This window comes from Gobio gobio, assembly GCF_949357685.1.
Source record: "Gobio gobio genome assembly, chromosome: 14".
In the NCBI taxonomy this organism is placed as follows: domain Eukaryota; kingdom Metazoa; phylum Chordata; class Actinopteri; order Cypriniformes; family Gobionidae; genus Gobio; species Gobio gobio.
In genome coordinates, this window is record NC_137107.1 from 42,958,170 (window position 1) to 42,975,770 (window position 17,601).

Here is a 17,601-nt window from a genome sequence, read left to right on the forward strand (position 1 = left end):
CTGTATGGCCTCTGACTGGAGTAATTCCACAAAACTGGAAGACTTTCTGAACATTCATAAGCAACGGCTGTTTAACAAAGGACAGTTTAAAAGATAAAAAAGTATGAATCATTTTCTCCCATTTTGTGAATACACTGTAAAAAGTGTTCGGTTCACATTTGTAAACCATACCTTAAAACGATTAAGTAAATAAACTTCATGCTTAATTGAAAAATTTAGTTATGTGAACTTGACAATTACTTATTTTTTTTCAATTAAGCATTAAGTTTATTTACTTAATAATTTTAAGGTAACTGGTTTACTCAATTTTATGTTACATCAACTGATCTTTTTTACAGTGTATACAGTGTACAGTGTATTAAGCATGCAATCAATAAAAATGTATCTGTAGTCTGATTATGAGTATTTTAAAATGTAGTATAATCTAATTACAAGTAACTTTTTTTAATCTGATTATGTAATTCAGATTACATGTACTACCCAGCATCAGAGTATATTACAAGTTAACATATACCAGAAAAACACAATTTACAATGATAAAAAAACGTGCTAAAATTACTACAGATACTCTGAACCAGAAGAAAGACCGTCGGGTTTGAAGTGACTCGAGGGTGAGTAAATAAATGTTCAGTTTTGGTTGGACTATTTGTTTAACCACAAACTGCTCAAATATATTTAACCAGAAGCACCACATTAGTTATTGTTTTATTTAGATTGAGATGAGTACATGCACTAACCAGCAAAATTCAGCCTAACCAGGAAAATGATACAGGTTGATGATGAGTAAGAGGACTTGACAAAAGATATTTAATTACCGTACACCTTTGGACCTGACAGTTAAGACTTCAATTTGCATACGAATGCTTAAGAAATATGTTGGGTGGCGATGATGGGAAGATCAGGCCAATTCTTTTTGTATTTGTTCCATTAAATGATTAAAATTGGTGAAATAATAAAGAAACAACAATTCAAACTATCAAGATAAACAAATATTAGGAAGAAAAAAAAACATGTCAATGAGATAAAACAACAAATATATATATATATGTGTTAAGATGGAACAAAGGTTCTTCACAAGTATGCACTCCTAGGGAGTGTGGGGTAAGATGAGCCATCCCTTTTACATGAACTTGTGCATAACTTTTGTATGTTCAGGAGAAGCATGTCATATGCTGTCTGTAATTGAAGCTCATGGGAAAGTATTTTTATGTCAACTTTTTGTGAATGTCAAGCAAAGTGATAATTTTATCAGATATGTTGACGACTTTTTTTCTTAGCATGATGGTTTTGAGTGAATGTGGGCCAGTGATTCTATTTGCTTTGGTATTATTTTAATTATTGTAAATAAATAGTTTAAACACACAGATCTATATAAAAACAGGAACAGGATGTAGCATTGAATTAGCTTGGTCGAGAAACTTGGGAAAATACAAGGCAGGATTTTCCAGCATTCTTTGTTTTAATGTTAAATGAATTGACCATAGACAATTGTTTGTGTGCATGCTGTTTGATTGTCCTGTTCTTGTTCAGTAATAGATTGTGTTATACATTTTATGTTCTGTTTTCATCCAATCCCTTCGAAAAAGAAAAAGGTTAGCTATGTGTCCTTATCATCTCTACGAGGCACCTTCAGTTCTGTCCCCTTTTGAAAAATACTGTTCGATAGAGCTGCTTGTGCTTGGTTTGTTACCAGAGTTATCTGCGTGCTTCCTCAGCGATGAAGTTCCACATGTGCGGCTATCCAATACGATCTTTTCTTCAACTCCTCAGGATCCATCTCTACGACTGCAGTGCAGGCAGATCGTGCGGGCACGGTTGTGATTCTCCTGGGAGGGCACAAATAAACTGATATGGATTTGAAATTATTTTATCAACTTGAAATACAGGCACTGCATATATTTTTTAGGAACACATCTACAACATGCATATATTTTTATGCTAAATTTTAAGCCCCTGACCATTGGCCCAGAGGTAACCCCGATGAGGCCCGCTCAAGGCCCGGAAGTGACAGTGTAAACGCGACTGGCCCTGGCACGCACCAGCACGCTCTATTTTGGCCCAACAGTTGAAACATGTATCCATGTTTTCACTGATATTTGATAGGGGGTGCTATTACGTCCTCTCAACGTCCTCGTTGAGAGGACGTTGAGAGGACGCTGACGTGTATGTCGCCGCTTCTCATCTCCGACCTAAACCAATGTTTTTGTGGCTGTTATGTTCTACAAACAACCTAAACACGTTGGCCATCCGGACATTAGTGTCATCAGTGTCGGGATCATAAGCTCTGTCTTGCCTGATTCTGTTGCGTTTGTCACGGCTGTCTAACGCTGCTTATCGCCGCTGCAAACTTTTACCGCCGCTACACCAACAACTCATTAGACGATGACACTGAAGTCGCTGTTTATTGAAGTACAGTGACTTACCGTGTAACTGAAACTGCTATCCAAAAACGTTTTTCCTTCGCTGTGCTGTGGTCTTTCTGGCCTCCTGTTATCATTATGGATTTAGCAAACCGAGCAAGGATGCTAGCAACTGCGTGCTGCCCCTTGGCCACGACTCTCATCAAATACACTGCAGTGGAACTCATGAGTCTTAGCTCAAATACATCTCCGAGTTGCCTTGAGGTGATAAAATCTCTCCACCTCCTGCGTCGCTCCCCCTATGTTCATAGGGCTGCCCGTCATAAGTTTGTTTACTCTCACGAAACTTTGTCTGTCCCAGCTGTTTGGTGCCATGCTTCACGCTGGCGACGTCATCGATGCAAACCACGCCCATCACAAGTTAATCTTCGATCCTTGGTCTGTGTGGACACTGTCACCTCTGCAACTGCACTAACCAGGACAACATCATTCCTGCTGCTTAACATTCGTTCATTAAATAACAAAGCCCTCCTTATCCATGATCTCATCTCAGAAAAATCACTGGATTTTGTTTGTCTTACTGAGACATGGCAGAACCAGCATGAGTTCATAACTCTCAATCAAGCCACTCCCCCAGGTTATGGATATATCCAGAAGCCTCGCAGCTCTGGCCGTGGTGGCGGGCTTGCTGTTATCCATCGTGCTGACATCTTGATCAAAGAGATCCCAGTGAATACTACCTCCTTTGAATGTGTTCACTTCATGTTGACTGGGTCCGCACAGCTACAGGTTGTTCTAATCTACCGCCCCCCCAAAGCCTCTGCCTGCTTCCTATCTGAGCTCACTGAACTGCTTTCCACTGTATGCCCGAAATCGCCGTCTACTATCCTGCTGGGTGATTTTAACATTCATGTGGATTCTAGAAATTGTTCTCTTGCTACTGATTTTCTATCACTGCTGGACTGCCTCAGTTTTACTCAACATGTACAGGGCCCCACGCATGTCAAAGGGCACACCCTGGACCTGGTGTGCTGTGCTGGCATAACCCCCTCCAACCTACAGTGCACTGACCTGGCTGTCTCTGACCACCATGCCATCCTATTCTGGGTCCCTGTGCCTGTCCCAAAGCAGTGCACTAAACGACGCATCACTTTCAGGAACATCAAGCGGGTGTGTACCTCCACGTTATCTGACTCCCTAGTGACCCACCTCGCCACCCACCACCCTTACCAAACAGTGGATGACATGGTGGAACACTACAACCGTGCCCTCTCGCTCAGCCTGGACTTTGTAGCTCCTCTTACCACGCGATATGTGTCTTTCTCTCGTCCTGCTCCTTGGTTCACCCCTGAGCTCCGCAAGATGAAGACCACAGGACGTAGGCTTGAGAGACGATACAGAAGATCTGGCCTCACTGTCCATCATGAAGCATTTAAAGACCACGTCACGAACTACAAAGGAGCCCTTTCTCAGGCAAAAACAAGCTATTACTCCACACTAATCAGTAACCAACAAAAACACCCCAAAATGCTCTTCTCCACCATCAACCGTCTTCTTTACCCTCCTGATGCTGCTAAACCCTCAGATGCAGCTGACCTTTGCTCCAGGTTCCTGGATTTCTTCCAGCAGAAAGTGGATACCATCCACTGGCAGCTCCAGTCTCCGGGACTCTCTCCCTGCCCCACACTGGCCCAACAGGATTTTTACCACTCAGCTGCCCGCTCACCTCAGTGCTGCCTTTCCACCTTCTCTCCACTGGATGCTGACCAAGTAAAAAAACTGGTCACCTCAGCTAAAACTTCTACTAGCTGTCTCGACCCTATGCCAACCACCCTGGTCAAGGCCTGTCTTCCCATTCTCTGCCATCCAGTAGAAAACATCATAAATGCATCACTTGCCTCTGGAGTGGTGCCATCCAGCTTCAAAATGGCAGCAGTCATCCCCACCCTCAAAAAGCTAGGGTCAGACCCGGATGACCCCAACAACTATCGTCCAATCTCCAACCTCCCTTTTATCAGCAAAATCCTTGAAAGAGCAGTGGCTGCCCAGCTTCAACTTCACATGTCCCACCATGAGCTCTTTGAACCTTTCCAATCTGGTTTCAGAACCCACCATAGCACGGAGACTGCCCTCATTAAAATCACTAATGACCTCCTGCTTGCTGCTGACAATGGCTACATCACCATCCTCATCCTACTTGACCTCACTGTAGCTTTTGATACAGTCTTACATACCATCCTTCTCCGCCGCCTTTCTGAGCTCATCGGCCTCAGTGGCACAGCACTGTCCTGGTTCAGGTCCTACCTCACAGAACGGAAACAATTCATCACCCTAAATGGCTCAAACTCTGATCCAGCACCAGCCAACCATGGCGTGCCCCAGGGCTCTGTGCTTGCCCCTCTGCTGTTCACCATTTACATACTACCCCTAGGTCATATTATCCGTAAACATGGACTCAACTTCAACTGCTACGCCGATGACACTCAACTTTATATTAGCACAAACCCCTCCTCCCAACTCCCACCCACACAACTTGTCAAATGCCTGCAGGAACTCAAATCATGGATGACCACAAACCTACTCAAACTAAATAGCAAAAAGACAGAGCTCATGGTGGTGGCCCCTCCACCACTGCTCAGGAAAATTGGAGACCTGGCTCTGGTTGTGGATGGCTGCTCCATTTCCCCAACTCCTGAGGTGCGCAATCTGGGTGTTATCCTGGACTCCACTCTCTCCTTCCGGTCCCATATCAAAAACGTTACTAAGTCTGCCTTCTACCATCTCAGAAACATCTCACGACTCCGGCGTTCACTTACTCTTTCAGTAACTGAGACACTCATCCATGCCTTCATCACCTCCCGTCTGGACTACTGCAATGGTGTCCTGTCTGGACTGCCCACCAAGGCCCTTAGCAGACTCCAGTATGTCCAGAACTCAGCTGCCAGGGTTTTAACCCACACAAAGCCCTGGCAGCATATCACTCCCATCCTCAAACAGCTCCACTGGTTGCCAGTCAAGTCACGTATTGCCTACAAGATCCTCCTGCTCACCTACAAATCTCTCCATGGACTCTCACCACAATACCTTACAGATCTCCTCCACCCCTACACTCAGTCGCGTTCCCTGCGGTCCTCTGACAAGGACCTGCTGGCCACCCCCCGCACCAGGTTGCGGACTTTTGGTGACAGGGCTTTCTCTGTCAATGCTCCCACACTTTGGAACACTCTACCGCTCCATGTCCGCTCTGCCCCGTCCCTGCCCATGTTCAAAAAGCACCTCAAAACATTCCTTCTCACTAAGTCATTTGACCTCTAACCCCGCTCCCCCCCCCAGCCCCCATAATTTGTTAAGCGACCTTGGGTATCATGAAAGGCGCTATATAAGTCTAAGTTATTATTATTATTATTATTATTATTATTAATACACATCTCTGAAATAGTGCACAATCTCTGGATCAAAACACATGTGGCAAAGAAGCAGCAGAAAGAAGTGATAGAAGATTTCTTACACACAAGAATGAACCTTGTGGGTTCTTGCGGAAGCTTGAACGTACTGCGTAACGCACAAGAATGTACCTCATTGTTTCTTGCAGAAGCTCAAATGTGTTAAGTAACATGAGAATGAACCTCATTGGTTCTTGCAGAAGCTCAAACGTGTTACGCAACATGAGAATGAACCTCACTGGTTCTTACAGAAGCTCAAACGTGCTATGTAACATGAGTGTATGAGCCATTTAGGAGCCTGCCTGAGCGACTCATGACAGATGACCAGACCTACACAAGAAGAGGTTGAAGATTACCTCCTTTTCTCCATCCACCAGAGTGGTCGTCCTTTGGAATGGTATGTGGAGGAATTTTGTGAGTTTTGCTATCTGGTGAGCTGGAGTGACCAGATGGTCAATAGCTGCTTTCGGATGGGACTGGACGATGACTTATTCCGTGTCCTTACTCCCAGAGATTATTATAGGTCTGTATCAGACTTCATTGATTATGTACTTGATTTAAATGGTTCTGATTTCATAGTTGAGGTAGTTAATGAAGACAATCATCATCCAGTCCAACTCCCTACCCGAAAGCATGTAGGCACTCCAGCTCGCCCTAAACCCTCATCCTCCACATACCAGTCCATTGTGGTGGCCGCTCAGCCTCAGTCACCCCATTCCACACTGGCCAAGATGGCCGTCGCCATACACGAGGCCTCGCAGAGGGAAGACGTGTGACTGATTAACTTTTGAAGCCTCCATGAGCCCGCTCCAAGCCTCCATGAGCCTGCTCCAAGCCTCCTTGAGCCAGCTCCAAGCCTGCATGAGCCCACTCCAAGCCTCCATGAGCCCGCTCCAAGCCTCCATGAGCCTGCTCCAAGCCTCCTTGAGCCAGCTCCAAGCCTGCATGAGCCCGCTCCAAGCCTGCATGAGCCCGCTCCAAGCCTCCATGAGCCCGCTCCAAGCCTCCATGAGCCTGCGCCAAGCCTCCATGAGCCCGCTCCAAGCCTCCATGAGCCTGCTCCAAGCCTCCTTGAGCCAGCTCCAAGCCCGCATGAGCCCACTCCAAGCCTCCATGAGCCTGCTCCAAGCCTCCATGAGCCTGCGCCAAGCCTCCATGAGCCCGCTCCAAGCCTCCATGAGCCTGCTCCAAGCCTCCTTGAGCCAGCTCCAAGCCTGCATGAGCCCGCTCCAAGCCTGCATGAGCCCGCTCCAAGCCTCCATGAGCCCGCTCCAAGCCTCCATGAGCCCGCTCCAAGCCTCCATGAGCCTGTGCCAAGCCTCCATGAGCCCGCTCCAAGCCTCCATGAGCCTGCGCCAAGCCTCCATGAGCCCGCTCCAAGCCTCCATGAGCCCCGCTCCAAGCCTCCATGACCCCTCTCCAAGCCTCCTTGAGCCAGCTCCAAGCCTCCATGAGCCCTCTCCAAGCCTCCTTGAGCCAGCTCCAAGCCTCCATGAGCCTGCTCCAAGCCTCCATGAGCCTGCTCCAAGCCTCCATGAGCCCTGCTCCAAGCCTCCATGAGCCCGCTCCAAGCCTCCATGAGCCCCGCTCCAAGCCTCCATGAGCCCGCTCCAAGCCTCCATGAGCCCCTCTCCAAGCCTCCTTGAGCCAGCTCCAAGCCTCCTTGAGCCAGCTCCAAGCCTCCATGAGCCCACTCCAAGCCTCCATGAGCCCGCTCCAAGCCTCCTTGAGCCAGCTCCAAGCCTCCATGAGCCCGCTGTTCACTGCTCCCTACTCCCTTAGCACGGTATATCCGTTGAAGTGGACTTCGCTGACAATAATCGCTCATTTGGAACTCCCTGCAATGTCATCAAAAAAAGCAAAGACGGGGTTGCGCAGATTATGATATAACATAAATTAATATTGTAATGTACTTTACTTTCACATTTAAAAGCATATAATAAGCATATACATTTACAAAACACAGTATGTATCTAAAAATATAATCAAACATTGTCCATTCGTTTTATTAGTTTACATATACCTGTATTGACTATGAACAGATTTGAAGCTGCACCTGTCATTTATATGAAAATACATTTTAATTTGGTTAAATATGTATAAATGTATTATTAATCAATGGTTTTTGTAGCGGTCTCATCTCGTGCGCTTTCTTTCCCAAGCGCAGCTGCATAGTAAACATTCCTGAGGTAAATAAAGTAAAATATAAAAAATTATAGCCCTCAGCTGCTTCTCAACACTTTTAATGTGTTTAATATCCATAAATATAATATGCGAATGTAACAGCTATTGCCATAACCATTCATAAATACTCTAGTTTGTATAATAACTATGAATATTCAAATGCAAAACTCCTCCATCGCAGAGCTGTTTAAAAACGGGGCTGCTCCGTTCAGACTGGTGACGCGATGTGCAATGACAGCTGGGTGATTTTCACTCTTCACTTCCTGTGAAGTGATGTATCGATGTTCCCTTCTTCCCTACGCCGTTTGCAGTACCCTTCGAACTGAACATGTTCGCTCCTTTTGGATTTGATTGTAATTAGATTATAGTAGCCTACATTTTAACATACTCGTAATCAGACTACAGTTACTTTTCTAAGCTTTCCTGTAGCTCAAACATTAGAGCATGGCGCTAGCAACGCCAAGGTCATGGGTTCGATTCCCAGGGAAAGCAAGAACTGAAAAAATTTAAAAATGTGTACCTTGAATGCAATGTAAGTCGCTTTGGATAAAAGCGTCTGCCAAATGCATAAATGTAAATGTAAATGATTATGCGTTATTCTCACAATGACAGTAAATTATTCATAATTCATTTATTCTTTTGTCTTTAAAACATGTGAAAATGCAAATGCAATGAAGGGATTCCCCACCTTTTTTGTCAGCTTGAACCTCTTTTGAAGTAAGCATTTAGATTTTAAAGTTAAAATTAAGTTCACGTTCCCTTTCAATCGGTCACTACGACGTACGTCGGTAATTACCGACAAATTGGGATCACTTCAGAGAGCCCCTATCAGCTTCGAGAACTTAAGAACAGGCCAATGAACAATTGGCGTGCGAGATTTGCATCTCGCGCTCCGCCCCGCGCCGCGGGTATAAACAGGAAGCGAGAGCAACGCACTGACGTCATTCACTTCGTTTGAAGTAGCAGACTGCTTCCTGATTCATTCAGCGATTCGAGTCGAGAGAATTCTAAGAAGAGGAACGTTGTGCTGGTGTGACGGCATTATCCAGCGGGACCGCAAACTCAGCTGCAAGTGAAACAACTGCTGTTATCACAGCAAACCTGTTGGTTTCGGTGGGCGTTTCCCGAATTGAGTGCAAACACAGGCTGCACTATCCCCTGTGTGTTGCCGCGGTTTCCCTGGGTGCTTCAGCACTCTCTTAAAAGAGCGTTTCCTCACAAAAAGAGCAACACGGGTGTGACACTGCGTCTTTTTCAAGATGTCATTCCACCCGTGCGTTTCTGGATGCGGTTGTTCCCTCTCGCCCGCTGACGGCCACACTCACTGCATCACGTGCCTGGGCTTACAGCACGCTGAGGCAGCGTTTGTGAATAGCTCGTGTTCTCACTGCGGGAACATGACTATTGCGGTGCTTAGGTCAAGACTCACCTACCTCCGGGAAGGCGGAGTCCCCCTCCCCATACCTCGATCTAGAGCTATCCCTAACCAGGATAGACCTACTTCGACGAATGGCCGGGGTGACCTGAGGATTACGTTCAGGACAAACCCGCCTAGTGTCCCTACGCAGGTCCCTGAACCCTCGCAAGCACCGCTGCCGGTGGCGCCACCGGAAGAGATCGCTGGTCCCGCCCACGGGCGCCCAGTCATCTCTTTCGGAGCGCCCGCGGACGAGCAGATGTCTATCGCAGCATCGGAGGGGGAGTTCCAGTCCTCGGAGGATGAGGATTCAGCTGTACTGCCTCCCTCTGGGAGAGTGGCAATGGCTGAGTCGGACCCTGAGTTGACGGCTATGCTTTCCCGGGCCGCCGAAAAGGTCGGGCTTGTGTGGAACCCTCCACCACGTCCCGAACCTTCTAGGTTGGATGATTGGTTTCTGGGGGGGGGTCGCGCTGGTTCTCAGCGTCCCGCCCCAGTGCCATTCTTCCCGGAGGTGCATGAGGAGCTTTCCAGGTCGTGGACGACACCCTTCAGTGCCAGAAACAGACCTGGAGGCTCCTCCCTCCTCACTACCCTTGACGGTGGACAGGCCAAGGGTTACGAGAGGATCCCGCCAGTCGAACGCGCCGTCGCGATGCAGCTGCGTCCGGCGACCGCCTCCGAGTGGCGTGGTGATCCTCGTCTCCCGTCCAAAGCCTGTAGGTTTTCGTCCAGTCTGACTGCGAAGGCCTACAGATCCTGCGGACAAGCCGCGTCTGCCTTGCATGCCATGGCGTTGCTCCAGGTGCACCAGGCCCAGGCACTCATGGACATGCACGAGGGTAGGTCTGACCCAGAGCTCCTCCGGGAGCTCCGGGCGGCGACGGACCTCGCCCTACGGGCGACTAAAGTTACCGCCCGTTCCGTGGGTCAGGCGATGTCCACCTTAGTGGTCCAGGAACGGCATCTCTGGCTCAACCTGGCCGACATGAGGGAGACTGACAAGAACCGGTTCCTGGACTCCCCCATATCGTCGGCCGGGTTGTTCGGCGACGCGGTCGAGAATTTCGCCCAGCAATTCTCGGCCGCCCAGAAGCAGACGGAGGCCATCAAACATATCCTGCACCGGCGGCCCGCTGCTGCCTCCACCCAGCCGCCGGCTGCAGCACCTCCGCCTGCCCGTCGCCGGGGACGTCCTCCTGCGGCCGCCCCCGCTCCCGCCCCAGCCCAGCAGCAGCCTTCCACCGGTCGTGGGCGTGGAGCCGGTCGCGGGAAGAACGTCCAGCCCGCTCAGGCCGCTGCCAAGCGCCGTCGGAAGAGACCCTGAGACGGGCCGCCCAGAGATGGAGGAAACTGCTCTTCGGGAGATGGCTGCAGCACCACTCCTTCCCCCGGTGGAGGGCCGGGGGAACCCCATTTATTTTTCTGTTCCCCAGTGCCAGTGGCACCCAAATTTTCAATAAAAGAGCAGTTTCTAACATCTCTGGGTGCCAAGAGAGCGCGTCTGGCGGTATGCGACGCTACCATGCCTCGTACCCCTCAGACACCTCTCTCCTCGCCAACAGGGGGCGTCGGTTGTGCGGACGCACACAAAGTGCCCCCCCACGCTCGCCCGTCCCCTCAGCGGATGCAGGTCGTGTGTCAGACCCAGACCCCTGCACGGACCACTCCCATGTCGTCCTGGGGCCCCTGCGTTCCGCTGCGCTGCCCCGCTCCGGGTACGTCCGTGGTGCGGATGATCCCGCTTGCTCGGTCTCTGGGGGCCTGGCTAGCGCTCCCCAGCCCGTCTCGCTGGATCATCCGCACCATCAGACTCGGCTATACGATTCAGTTCGCCCGGCGTCCCCCGAAGTTCAGGGGTGTCCACTTCACATCTATACCGAAGGAGGGCGCCCCCGTGCTTCAGGCGGAGATCGCTGCCCGTACTTCATTGTACCCAAGAAAGGTGGCGGGTTACGGCCGATCCTGGACCTGCGTTACCTGAACCGCTCCCTCCACAGGATGCCGTTCCGAATGTTAACCCAGAAACGCATCTTCAGATGCATCCGTCCCCAGGATTGGTTTGCAGCGATCGACCTGAAGGACGCGTACTTTCATGTCTCGATTCTCCCTCGACACAGACCGTTTCTACGCTTTGCTTTCGACGGACGGGCATACCAGTACAAAGTCCTGCCCATCGGGCTGTCCCTGTCGCCCCGTGTCTTCACGAAAGTCGCGGAGGCGGCCATTGCTCCCATGAGAGAGCGTGGTGTTCGCATCCTCAACTATCTCGACGACTGGCTGATTCTTGCCCAGTCGCGGGAGCAGTTGTGCGAACACAGGGACATGGTGCTCCGGCACCTCAGCCAGTTGGGTCTTTGGGTCAACTGGGAGAAGAGCAAACTCTGTCCCGTACAGAGGATCTCTTTTCTCAGCGGTTCCACTGAAACATTTTCAGAGGCTCCTGGGGCATATGGCAGCAGCAGCCGCAGTAACGCCGCTAGGGCTGCTCCATATGAGACCGCTTCAGCACTGGCTACACGACCGAGTCCCAAGATGGGCGTGGCACAGCGGGTCCCTCCGTGTCCAAGTGACGCAGAGATGCCGCCAAACCCTCTCCCCGTGGTCGGACCCTTCGTTTCTACGGGCAGGAGTGCCTCTAGAACAAGTGTCCAGGCATCATGTTGTCTCCACGGATGCCTCACCCACGGGTTGGGGTGCCACGTACAACGGGCTTGCAGTTTCGGGTCTGTGGACGGGGCCCCAACTGCAATGGCATATCAATTGCCTAGAGTTGCTGGCAGTTCGTCTTGCTCTCAGCCGCCTCAAAGGGTCGCTCAAAGACAAGCACGTTCTGGTCCGGTCGGACAGCACGACGGCCATTGCGTACATCAACAAACAAGGTGGTCTACGCTCCCGCCGTTTGTCCCAACTCGCCCGCCATCTCCTCCTGTGGAGTCAGAAGCATCTGAGGTCCCTTCGTGCTATTCACATTCCGGGCCTGCTCAACCGTGCGGCCGACGAGCTGTCGTGGTTCCCAGTGCTTCCCGGAGAGTGGCGACTCCACCCCCAGGTGGTCCAGCTGATTTGGAGTCGCTTTGGGGCCGCACAGATCGATCTGTTTGCCGCCCACGACACGACCCACTGCCAGTTGTTTTATTCCCTGTCCGAGGGGACCTTCGGCATGGATGCACTGGCACACAGCTGGCCCCGGGCTCTGCGCAAATATGCGTTTCCCCCAGTGAGCCTTCTTGCACAGACACTGTGCAAGGTCAGGGAGGACGAGGAGGATCTCCTCTTGGTAGCTCCGTACTGGCCCAACAGGACGTGGTTCCCGGAACTAGTGCTCCTCGCGACAGCACCTCCTTGGCCCATTCCTCTGAGGCAGGACCTTCTGTCTCAGAGACGGGGCACCCTATGGCACCCGCGTCCAGACCTCTGGAAACTCCATGTCTGGTCCCTGGATGGGACGCGGAGGTTCTAGGTGACCTACCGCAAGCGGTAGTCGACACCATCGCTTCCGCCAGAGCCCCCTCTACGAGACGGCTATATGCGTTGAAGTGGAACCTGTTCGTCGACTGGTGCTCTTCTCGCCGAGAAGACCCCCGGAAATGTTCGATCGGATCTGTGCTATCTTTTCTTCAAGACGGGTTGGAGAGAAGGCTGTCTCCCTCCACCCTCAAGGTATATGTTGCCGCTATCGCCGCAAGCCATGACCTCGTTAATGGTGAGTCCTTAGGCAAGCATGATCTGATCGTCAGGTTCCTGAGGGGAGCGAGGAGACTAAATCCTCCTCGCCCTTCCTCTATACCCTCTTGGGACTTGACTCTGGTGCTGACCGCACTGCAGAGGGCGCCCTTCGAGCCTTTACAGTCAGTTGAGCTTAAGATCTTGTCTCTAAAGACAATACTCCTGATTGCATTGGCCTCAGTTAAGAGGGTAGGGGACCTGCAGGCATTTTCGGTCGACGAATCGTGCCTGGAATTCGGGCCGGGTGATTCTCAGGTGACCCTGAGACCCCGGCCTGGATATGTGCCCAAGGTTCCCACTACTCCCTTCCGGGACCAAGTGGTGAGCCTGCAAGCGCTGCCTTCGGAGGAGGCAGACCCAGCCCTAGCTTTGCTCTGTCCCGTCCGTGCTCTCCGGACTTACGTGGACAGAACGCAAAGCTTCAGGACCTCAGAGCAGCTCTTCGTCTGTTACGGAGGACAGCAGAAGGGAAAGGCTGTCTCCAAGCAGAGGATGGCCCACTGGATAGTGGATGCCATCGTCTTGGCGTATGAATCCCAAGACGTGCCCTGCCCGCTCGGGGTTAGAGCTCACTCCACCAGGGGTATAGCTTCTTCCTGGGCGCTGGCTCGTGGCGCCTCGCTGACAGACATTTGTAGAGCTGCGGGCTGGGCGACACCCAACACATTCGCTAGGTTTTATAGCCTGCGTGTAGAGCCGGTGGCTTCTCGTGTGCTCGCTTCCCATAGTCAGCTTCACTGAAGTGCCCGTTCTAGTGTCGGCTTGCTGCGCCATTCCCTCCCCTATGGTAGACGGATGCGTGCGCTTATTTTCTCCAGTCGAGTTCCCCAGGATTGGCGAACCCTGTTGAGTCCTCCGCACCCCTCGGCAGTCGGATGTTGCGGAGCGTCCGACGCCAGGTCTGGCACTCGTATGCATTGGTGGAACTTATGTCAGGCTGGGTTCCGTATGTCGTGACTCCTACGGCGGTCCCATACGTGTATTCTCCACGGTACAGCTCCCTACGGCGAGCTCGTGTCTTTCCCTTGGCAGAATTCCTCTGCCGTCTCAGTACGGTATCGTCCCCCGCCTGCATTAGGCCGGGGCCTCCCCTGGGACTTCATATGTGCTCATAGCACCAGTCCGCCATTAGATCGAAGAAGAAGAAGAAGAACGCCATAACGACAGCTCCAACCAATGTGGTTCAAACCATGGTTTTGCGACACAGGTACCATGGTTTCGGGAAACAGTAGTGACTAGCTAGTTGATTTCTTTAAAGATGCATCGTACTATGGTAGTTAAACCAGCGAGTTGCATCGTTGTACGGGAAACGCACCCCAGTTTTGGAACATCAGGATAAAACATGAAGATATTAGAAAACGATGCTTCTTTCCTGCTCGTGTCATCCCTTTCAGCGCAAGGGATAAGACATAAGACGCACGTCTGTGGGGAAATATAAAAAAAAAAATTCTTTAACTAATATTTAACTTATATTTATATTTTGATTATTTACAGATATTTATTTAAATGTTTTACAGGCTGTAGTGTGTTGTTTCACTGACGGAAGTAGGCCTACTAAAATAAACACGCATGTTTGAGCCTTATTTTTTATTTTCAAAATGTAGGCTATTTATTTGATGTATATATACACCTCAATCTCAATTAACCCTTAATCGTCCCTTGAGGTCCAGCTGACCCCAATGGACTTTTCCTCCATTTTTTAAAAGTGTTCCCTTCATCTCAGGGCCATGAGACTTTTCCGAAATAATCTATCTAAACATGCACAAAAAATCTGGGCTTGATTTGGTTGTTCTAAAGGTGTGTAAAAATTTTTTTACCGTTTAAGTCCCTCGGGGTCAGATTGACCCCACATTGAAAATGAATGGGAAAGTGTAAAAAATACATTTTTTTCACTTTTTTTTGTCAAATTTTTTTAACTAAATCCAGAATAAATCTGAAAATTTTCACATTTATATCAAGGTCTGGTCCTAGAGCATAAACACAAAGTAGAACAAACTTTCTATCTCACACACACACGTACACACACACACAAACACACACGTGTGTGACTGCAACAGAGAGTATTTTTATTGAAATTGGCAAATAAAATCAACAAAACTGGCATAAATCTGAAAGATTTTCATACATAAATGAAGTACTAATACTAGAGCACAAATGCAATATGGAACAAGCATGTTCACTCACACACACACACACACACACACACACACACACACACACACACACACACACACACACACACACACACACACACACACACACACACACACACACACACACACACACACACACACACACACACACACACACACACAGGTGTCTGGAGCATTTTTTTGGATTTTGGCAATGAATGGGAAAATGTAAAAAATGCTTTTTTTTCACATTGTTTGTAAAAAAAAATCAACTTAATCCAGTATAAATCTGAAAATGTCTACATTTATATCAAGATCTGGTCCTAGAGCATAAACACAAAGTGGAACGAACTTTCTGTCTCATGCACACACGCACACACACACACACACACACACACACACACACACACACACACACACACACACACACACACACACACACACACACACACACACACACACACACACACACACACACACACACACACACACACACACACACACACACACAAACACACACACATGTGTGACTGCAACAGAGAGCATTTTTATAGAAACGGGCAAATAAAATCAACAAAACTGGCATAAATCTGAAAAAATTCCATACATAAATGAAGGACAAATACTAGAGCACAAATGCAACATGGAACAACCATGAGAAAGAGAGGGAAAAGGGCAAATAAAAGAAAGATGAAAGGCAGCTTAACTTTTGCATAACTTCCCTATGGACCTCTATTGGATAATGTGGTCATTGCACTCTCTTTCTCTTTAACTATAATTCCTAAAGTTTTTCCACAAACCTACAGATGGCGGTATTCTATCCCTAACACATAGAGCAATGTCCAAAAACTATTTATATTTATTTAAGATCATCATTCAAGTGATTTTTTCATAAAAAATTTAATTTTAATGAGCCAATTTAAGACATAGTTAAGTATTTGTGCAGTAAATAGGTAAAAAACTACCAAATACCCACAAAAACACAGCATAAATGTATAGTTGAGAAGTAAATAAAAAAAATGATATATAGTTTTCCATGTAAAAAAAAAATATTTCCTTATGCAATCACTCTGTAAAAGTCTGGGGTCTATCTGACCCCAAGGGACTCAAACGTAAACCCTACTTGAGAGACGATTGAGGGTTAAATAGCCTACATTTTCAAAAAAAAAATCTAAAGGAATAATATATTTAACGAATATATAGCCTAACGAATTTATATAATATAGGCTATATAAAAAAATATAGGCGTGCGTGCGTGTGTAGCCGCCACCCCCAACCACCGCGCCACTGCACAATTACACTGCAGTGTTATATTTCGTTCTCCCTTCTCTTTCTTTAATATGAAATGGTTTTTGAATTTCCAAGATAGAAACGCTTTCTTGCCCTGGCTCCATCTCTACCTCTAGCTCCCGCTGCTCCTCTTCCGACTCCATTGTGACTGATCACGCAAACCGTGCTTTTTTTTTCGTTTTCATTTTGGGGCTTCTGAGAAATGCATCGAGTTGCCTTAATTTATTTAGAGAGTAAATAAACTCATGAAACAGAGAAGTATCGTTAATGTTATCCATTGATTTCAACAATGTAACTGTATTCTAAATATCAACTATTTAAATTGCAACTGTAACTGAATACAGTTACTCATAATATGTATTCTGAATACGTAATGCCGGTACATGTATTCCGTTACTGCCCAACACTGAACACGACCTTAAAGCACTAAGACATGGGAACAGTCTATAGCTAACATTCACATTTGAATATTTATCGCAAGTCATATCGTCATCGCAATATTAAACAATGTTATCGCACATCGCAGCTTTTCCTCATATCGTGCAGCCCTAATTTTAAATTTATATTAGTCTACATCAACTTGTATTCCTTGTACATAACAATGAATGTGTCGGAGGGTAAGGGGATATTTGAATTATTTATGAATAAACTAGTGTATTCTAAATCAGTGACGCAATTAAGATCCTTAATAGAAATCTCCAGTTTGACGCGAGAAATGCATCTTTAGCCTACAGATATAATGAAAGAGTTTTTGGTTTGATTTGTTTTATTTCGTTAAGCAATAATTTAAATCTCTCCATCTATGTATTTGATGTCGGTAAGGCATGTATTGTTTTGAGGATAATTCGTTTCCACTGGATAAAAAAAAGTGCAAGTGACGGCTCTGGCGCCTCTGTATTGCATTGTGCAAGCTTCCACTCTCCGCACAAACCAATGGATATGCGCCTATACCTTATTTATATCTGACGAATAAAATTTTTTCCCATTACAACTTAATTAATAAAAACAGAAACGAAATCACTTTGCCATACATACAAAACGGAACT